Raw genomic sequence first — 8,536 nt, 5'->3', positions numbered from 1 at the left:
TTGGCGAGCAAAGGGATCGGAAAGTTTTAAGGTCTTGCTCAAGGTCACGCAGCTGTAAGTGGCAAAGCTGGGGTTAAAATTCAGGTGTCAGGCATCTCTCACAGCCTGCTTTGCTTTTCCCCCATGTCTACATTTCCATGTACATGTTTATATCATGTTTATATTCACATTTTTTCCCCAGGAATTATCTAAAATTGTGTGGAAACATTATAAAGAAAAGGGCAGTTCCCGACATTCATATGTCCCTGAGTCACTAAACCCCAAATAACTCCTGGCTCTGTTGCATTCTGCTGCTTCTGAAAATGACATTACTTCAGCCTGTCCCACAAGGCTTCCATTTTATGTACATTTCTATCTGAATCCTGAAGAAGGGCTCGTGGAGTGGGCCAACAGCTTTGTGTACTTTTAAGTTGCACATGAGAAGGAGTGAATAAAGGAAGGTAGAATATCATAATATATTAAGCACCCTACCATGTGCCAAGCGTCATATAAGGCATTTTACAGGTATTTGCTCACTTAATGCAACAGCCATGTCGAGAGTGTTTCATAGTTCTCCCCATTTTACAGATAAGGAAGTTGAGACCATGGACATGGAGTGACTTGCCTAACGGCACTTATCTAGCAATTTATTGGAATCGGGGTCATTTATTCAACCGACCCTGATGTAAGACCCAGTGCTAGGGACTGAAGATTCAAGATTAGGGGACCCAGCCTCTCCTTCTAGGATTTTATTAGTATCTGGCATCAGAGCTCTTTCTACCATACTATAGCCTTTGAAAAGCTGATTTCCCCTCCCCTCTGTGAGAAATATGTACTGTCACTCTAGTTCATTCCCTGCTTCCTTCCTCCAGCCTTTTCTCCACACACATCTTATGAACTTTTTCTCTAGTTCCCCTCATTCAAATCATCCTGGAAATGTCACCTCCTGTAGGAAGTCTTCCTTGACTGCTTCAGCACCCAGTACACTCTGTCTCCTCCCTCTTTTGTATTGTTCTCTTTCATATATACCGGTTCCATGGCCATTCTTGAAGGCAGAGGGTGTGGCTGATTCCTCTCTGGTTCTTCTATGCCAGGCCAAGAGCTTGGGAAAAGTTTGCCGACTGATCAGCAATCACTGAGTGAGAGAGAGAATGGGAACTGAGAAAGACTCAGAATAAAAAATGAGACAGACCTGGGTCTCATGCAGCCTGTGTCACTGTGTGTCTTTGGGCAAATCACTGCCTCTCTCTGAACTTCAGTTCTTTCTTTATAAAATGGAGATCAAGATCCCTGCCTCCTTCACAGCCCTGCAAAGAAGATCTGGGTAGAGATGATGGATATGAAAACTACAGCCTTTCCAGAGTTGTCCACTATGTGTCCTTAAATTCTCTGTGTGTCCTTGGGCAAGACTCGGTCTTCTCTGGGACCTTTTCCTCTCTGATGCCCCAGATGACTACTAAGTTTCCTTGTGGCTCTTCCCTGGCTCCAGAACATGAAAGCTTGGTGTTGAGGAGCTTAATATTCTCATTGTCTAAGACTACAGAGGCCCTAACAGGCCCAGGCCTCTAGAAACAGGCCGGCCTAGAAGGAGAATGTTCCTGGGAGTCCACAGGGCTCCAGACTTCCTGGAGCCAGGAAGGGAGGGGCTGGAGAAGGGTCAGGCTGCTGCTGTCCTTCCAACCCACACAGGAGGGATTTGTCCCCGGGGCTTCCTGAGAAGTGGGGCAAACCCGGGCAGGAGATCTCAGACGCAAAGGCCTCAGCTGAGGGGCTGAGGACAGAGCTCTGACTTGCCTCAGGACCCCACTACACCCCTGATTTGCTGCTGGATGACCTCAGTTTTCTTTTCTGTAGGATAGGTGCTGATGGGAGATAATGACAGATATCACTCCCCTGCAACCATCCCAACCACTGCCCAGCTCTGGTCACACCATCTCTCCTCTGAACTATGCCAGTGATTACCTCATTGACCTCCTGACTTTCAAATAATGCCTTGCGTAAGTGTGGCTAAGCAGCCACCACTGCCCTCTACCTAAGATGAAGATAGAACCATGAGGCCTGACCTTCAGGCTGCCGGAGCCTGGAGCAGGCTGGGATTACACTATCCCTATCATGTCATCTCCACAAGGCCTGGGCACCAAGAGGTCATGTTGCCTCCAGCCACCACTCCCTGCCCCAATGACTGAGGTCACCTCTCCATGGCCTGTATGGAGCCACTATCCTGGCCCAGGCTGACCCCCTCCTAGACTCTGACTCTAAGAGTCCCCTCAGGGTAGAGTCTCAGCGATGAAGACGATGAAGACGCCTTGATCCAGGCACTTGCCAGGCTGCATACAGAACTACAACCATCCTTCACTTCGGGACCCAGCCCAGGAAATGAAAAGCCACTTAAAGTCCATTCCCAATGGCAGGTTTATTCTGCCTTGCATCTTCCTCTGAGCAATGGGGCTCCTCCCCCCAACCCCACCTCCCCTCAACCATGAACACACAAGTTTGTCCATGCCTGTGTTTATGATGATGTCAGGTGGGGCTTTGACACTGGCCAACTTTAAGCTGGCTTTCAAGGCTAAGTTTCCCTTCCAGCCCTTATCATCAATTGGGTGACCTTGAATAAGTCACTCAAACTTCCAGAATCACGGTTTCCTCATCTATAAAAGGAGTCTAAAAAGTAGCTGTCCCATAGGGAGGTTGGGGTGAAGGGGAGAAGAAAGGGAGGTGAAAGTGTTTTCCAGCTGTCACATAACCCCTGACCACCAGGCAGTCAAGGCACAGGCTTGCTCCCGTCTGTTCAGTCTCAGTGAACTGGCCCTTCTTCCCTCCTCTACTCTTCCTGACAGGCAGATGACATTTTAGGAGCAAATAAGCCTCCAAGGGCCCTTACTTCACCATCCACAGGCACGGGGCTGCCCTGCAGGGGCTGTTGGTGGGTGGGAAATGGAAAATCTCATGCTCAAAAGCTGCTGACCGTAGAGGCCTGATGGGTTTCGTATGCCCCCACCCCAGTTTTCTCAGTTACAGTCTCTGCTCAGGTCCTGGCTCTGCCAGGAAGCTTCCAGATACCCCGGGCCACTCCCATTCTACCCTCCCCACCCCTCAGCCTCGACTTACACTTTAAGGGTCATCCCTCAGGGCTCTCCTCTGCCTGCAGCACCCCTCACTCCTGGGGCTGTGAACCACGTGAGGTCCTCAGGCTCTTAGATGCTGTGCCTCCCAGAGACACTGAGATGCCCATGCCAGGACTTCCTGATTTCTCCTAAGAGTTCCACAATTCTAAGTGTCCAGTTCCAGGCACGGGTAGATTGTGTGATGGGAGTGAGGACTTTTGGAAAGCCTGGCTTCATGAAAGCTGCCTTCAGGGTAAGATATAAAGAGTACCTCAAATGGATCAACCCCTTTATCTGCGAATATCATCACTTTATCACTCTCTGTTAAATCACTTCTTTGGGTTAAGGTATTGAAAGCCTCTGTTAAAATGAAGATCTATCTTTTAGACTTCTTGTGAAATATCAGTTGAGTGGTGTCTTCATTTGTTGAGCATTAAGATGGATAAATCTAGTTGTTAAAAAAAATTTTTTTTTTTTTTTGGTTGCTGTGGACCCTTTTAATCAAACAATTTATTGAATGGAGCTGCTCTGGTCAAAAATGGAGAGAGATATCTGCTGAAGTCAGTGGTGGGCTCAGAGGGGCTCCAAGGACGGGTGGCACCAGAGCAGTCTTTAATGAGTGCCTGGGATTTTGCCAGGGAGAGATGTGGAAAGGGCATTCCAGGTAGAGGGACGCATTTGCCCAAAAGCTGGGGTGAGGGGCAGATGGGCTGATGGGAGAGGCAGGTCTGAGAGGAGGGGACCTACAGTGTCTGTGGGCTTGGGACGGGGCTGGACTGCAGCAAGATCTAGTGGGTCCAACTCCTCTCCAGGCCAGAGAGGGCAAGAGTGGGGCAAGTGCTGGAGACACGAGGGACTTGTCAAAGCATGTCCCGTCTAAGAGACCCACATCCACACAGGGTGCTCAGGGCTCTGATGGGAGCATGGGGCGAAGCGCAGGGGCTGGAGAGTACTGAGCCTGGGTGGGGGGCCCCTGACTAGCTGGGGGATGGGAGTCAGGGAAGGCTTCCTGAAGTAGTTACATACTGCCCATGCTGCATGTTAGAGTGCACGTCAGCACCTTGAGGAAGGCATTGAGCCAGAGGGGCTGGCATGGGTGGGGGCTGTGTGTACTCCTCAGAGGGAAATTTAAAACGGAGGAATACGGTGCCCTGCCCTGCTCTATGCCAGTTAGTCCCATGTGTGGCTGGGCTTCTCCCCTCCACTTCCTCCCACCTTCTCTGTCTCAAGCCTCACCCCTTCCAGTTCATCCTTGACCTCTCTAGGACCCCACTTCTGAAACCCAGCTGAGCCCCAGGCCCTGCCCTGCTCCTCCCTCTATAGTGCCCCCAGGTAAAATCCAGACTTCCCATGGGTGGGGGGAGGGTGGGTCAAAGTCTTTCTGATCCCAAGCCTGCCAAGATCTCCAGCATCCAAGAGGCAGAGGAAAGTGAGGCTGGGGGTGTGGGGGCTGAGCCACCTCCTCCGGATGGGGCCTGCGGAACTTCCTGAGATAAGGGTGGCCGACAATGGGGGGCTGTGTGGTGCAGCTTGTCTCCCGGTCAGAGGAAATGAGTGGCCTCCGCACCATTAATCCCACCATTAATCCGCTGAGGCCTATAGCACCCTCTCAAAGTGTGGTCTGGGTTTAGGGGGTGGGGAAACGTTCCCAGCCCCCACCCACTGTCCCAACCAGAGGGACCGGGCTTGTTACTCCAGGTCTGCCTCCTTCCAGGACCATACATATAAGTAGGGGGCTGGGGGCAGGGGCAGAAGGAGGGGGCTACTTGGGTTGGGGAAACAGGGCCTGGGTTGGCTGTCTGTCTGGGACCTGGGTGAGTGCCTCACCCCTTCTGAATCCCCTGCCCTTCACTGATCCCTGGGATCCCTCCCTCTAGCTGTTCTGGGAGACTGAGGACACCACATGCCTGTAATTCTTGTCCTTCTGCCCCTCTCAACACATGGGCCTCAGGACACACGCTTTGCCCAAATATGGGGGATCTGATGGAAGAGTTTTAGGCAGCAACCAAGGCTGCTAGCAGAGGTGTTCGGGCTTCGTGACTGACGCAGCTACTGCAATTAAAGTCAGTGAGGAGAACGCACAACCCTGCACTGTTCTGGGCCTGAGTTTCCTGTGGAGGATGGGCTGCCGTGGTCAGTGACAGAGGCTGAGAAGCCATGGAGTCCCCATAGGCCCCTCCACCCTGAAGTTCCACCTTAGCCACTGACCAGCAGTATAAATCTGGGCAGATCCCTTTCTGCCCTGGAGCCTTGGTCTTCCTGCCCATAAGAAAGTTCCCGTGGCCAGCCAGCTCACAGAGATTCTGTGACAATGGTATAAATGGGGCCCTGTGTGCTACACGGGAAGAGAGGGGGATTGCTGTCTCTAAAATGGCCTGACTGGGGACCATATCCTGGGCCCAATCTCCAGTCCTGGAGTCCTGCCCTCTCCGCCCCCTCCCCTCCTCATTTTTCACCTCTCACTCTTGCCCCCAACTCTTTTCTCAGGGAAAGAGGTCAAGATCCCCAACCCAGGAAACATTCAAAACAATGGATAGGACCCATGTAGGCCAGTCCACTCATTGTTCAGACAGGGAAACTGAGGACACAGAGGCTGAGAGTCATCCAAAGCCACACAACAAGCAGATGGCAGAGAATAGCCTGGAATGCAGATATGCTCCCCACCTATCCCTCTGGCTCTGAAATGTTAGGGCTGAAAGGGCATTTGTGGCTCAGGTTGTCCAAATTCTCTCCTTGCTCAGAAGGGGAAACCGAGTGTCTTAAAAAGGAGGAAAGCCTAGTCCAAAGTTGTCCCCCAAAGCCAGTCTGGAACCCTGACCTCCCAACTCCAGGACCCCTTCTGGTCCTAGGGCTCCACTGGCCCATCCGAGTTGGGGGAGCCCCTCCTGTTCCCCATGTTCTATCCAAGCTTGCAGTGAGAGAACAATGTCTTAGAGGTCAAAACGGAAAACAACCAAAAACTTCAGGCGTGAGCATTTTCCCCATCATCAGGAAAGTCCTGCTAAGGTAAGCCCACCCTACAAGGCCTCCATCTCGACTAACAACTGCTCCTGCTTCCTCCCAAGGGTCCTTTTTTTTTTCCAGAAAGGAAATATGTTGGAATAAGGAGGATAAAGTAGGTGACTGTCCCAGGAGTCTTACCTCGGTCCTGGGGTCCCTGAAACACATGAAGCCTTAGGCTCAAGGGGAAGCAGGGGCAGGAGGCTTGCTGAGAGAAAGGGGCTCGAGCAGGTGGAGGTGGGGCAGGGGTGCAGCTCCAACGTGTTTCCATGGGAATGCAAGGGGTGAACACAAAGGAGGGAGTGTTGGGCGGAAAAGGAGCCTGTGGGAGGAAAGAGTGGGATGGGGGAGCCTAGCGATGGGATTCAGGAAGTCTCCATGGGACAGGCCATGAGGAGGGTGGGAACAAGAATGGGAACAGATGCAAGTGACTTTGGGCAACAGAAAGTTAGGGCACATTCCCTGTGAAGCAAAGAGGGCCCTTTCTGATGAAAGCGGAGTATCTCGAGGGGCAAAGTCTTGATACTGAGAGGAGAGGGAGAGGGAGCTGACGGAGTACACAGAAATGTTACCACCGAGGACCCAACACAGGCGAACCCAGACTCGCAGCAACCCACGTGTTGATCACAGCTGGCACTTAGACACCCAGGCAGCCTGACTCCAGAGTCAGCTCCTAACCATTACACTCTCCCTTCATAATAGCTGTTAATATTTGCAGAGAACTTAGTAAGTGCCAGGCACTGCACCAAGCCTTTTACAGGTGTTAACTTGTTTAAGCCTTACAACAACAACCCTAGGAGGCAGATATGATTGATTACACACACAGACACACATGGATACACCTGGACACACAGACACAAACAGATACACATGGGCATGCAAGCAAGCGTGAATATACAGACAGGCATAAGTTCATATCTGACTTGGGGAAGCATGTGGTGGGGGATGGGTGGGGAGCGGTCCATGATTGAAAGACCAGCCCCCCAGCCCTCTAGCTCTCAATCATTCTTTACCTCCCCACCCCCATTCTCCAGCAGGCACCACATCCCTCTGGTCTGCATCTCCCTTGGACTGGGTTCTTTGTTAATGATTTTCAGACTATCTTTCCTTGTCTCCCCAAAGCTGTGACTACCCCTCTGTGGGAGTTGGGAAGGCAGAGAAATCTAAGTCCCAGGCCCACATGATGGAGGATTTCAGACCCTTACCTCCGAGGTAGGCTGCCTGCTGTTAGGGTCTCCCTCCAATCTCCCATACTTCATTTATAACCCAAGCACTCCTGGGAAAGGACCCCCAGAGCTGGGTGTGGGCAGCTGGAGCAAAGCAAGACCCCTCCGGTATTTGACTGGGGTGGCTTAGGTACTCCTGGCGGACTCCAAGTTCATTATCCCTGGTCAGTGCCAGGAGACTAACCAAGAGAAAAAGTCCTGTGTAAGCTGCTGCCTACCTCTCATATGCTTTTCTCCCTCATGGAGGTCTTTCCTCCCCGTCTCGCCCTCCAGAGATCACTGGCCATCTCCCTTCCTGCCCCCAGGCCACTCAGTTCATGACAAGAATTTCCTTCAGGGGACCCCCTGGGCTATACAGATTCTATCAAATGTCCACTGTTTCTTGCCCTGTGTCCAGATCTAGTCCCTGCCCACTCATTGAGCCGTTCATCCATTCACCTATCTACCCATATACCCATCCATCCATTCTCTGACCTTCCCATCACATCTATCCATTCATTTACTCGTTTATCCATTGCATCCATCCTACCTTCATCCAGCATCTATAAGAGAGTACATTACTAGATGTCAAAGTAAGTGGCATAGATATAAAAACTGCCCTGCAGATCCCCTCACAGGACCGGAGGGATTCAAATAAGCTAACGGTAGTGAACCTTGTGTGTGAACTGCTGGGATCTGTGCTATGGGACAGGATTGTCATTCATTTCTAGAGCAGAGATCACTGTGAGGCAAGGACTCTGAAGGCTTGCAGTCACCTGGTGCCTTCTGGGAATCGCAAGATTCTGTCTGGAGAGGTGAAGCGAGGAGGGACTTGGGGCGAGGCTGGAAGTAAAGAGAAGGCTGGGCTGTGAGGGCTGTGGGGGCTGAGTGAAGGAGCTCCAGCTTTGTTCTTTGGGTGTTGGGGAGCAAAGAAAGGATTTGCAGTGGGGAGTTAGAGGACCAGGTCTGCATGGCAGCATGTATGGACTGCTCAGCTGTCTCCATCAAGACTATGAAGGCCTTCAAAGAAGAACAGGCTATTTGGCAGTCAGCGCTGCTGGGTCTCATCAGTGGGAGGAGAGGGAGCTCTGGTGCCCTTCAGAGTTGAAGTCTGAAGCCATAAGCCACGAGTTAAGCTGGAGATATCTAGAAGATCCATGAACTTGCACATGCTCCTCCCCCCACACAGCCCCCTGGAGCATCCTGACTCAGGAGGGCCTCTGGGCTGGTCTTTTTTTTTTTTTTTTA

This window comes from Rousettus aegyptiacus, unplaced genomic scaffold (genome assembly GCF_014176215.1).
Source record: "Rousettus aegyptiacus isolate mRouAeg1 unplaced genomic scaffold, mRouAeg1.p scaffold_m13_p_5, whole genome shotgun sequence".
In the NCBI taxonomy this organism is placed as follows: domain Eukaryota; kingdom Metazoa; phylum Chordata; class Mammalia; order Chiroptera; family Pteropodidae; genus Rousettus; species Rousettus aegyptiacus.
The sequence above is the reverse complement of the archived record's forward strand: the minus strand, read 5'-3'. Positions refer to the sequence as shown.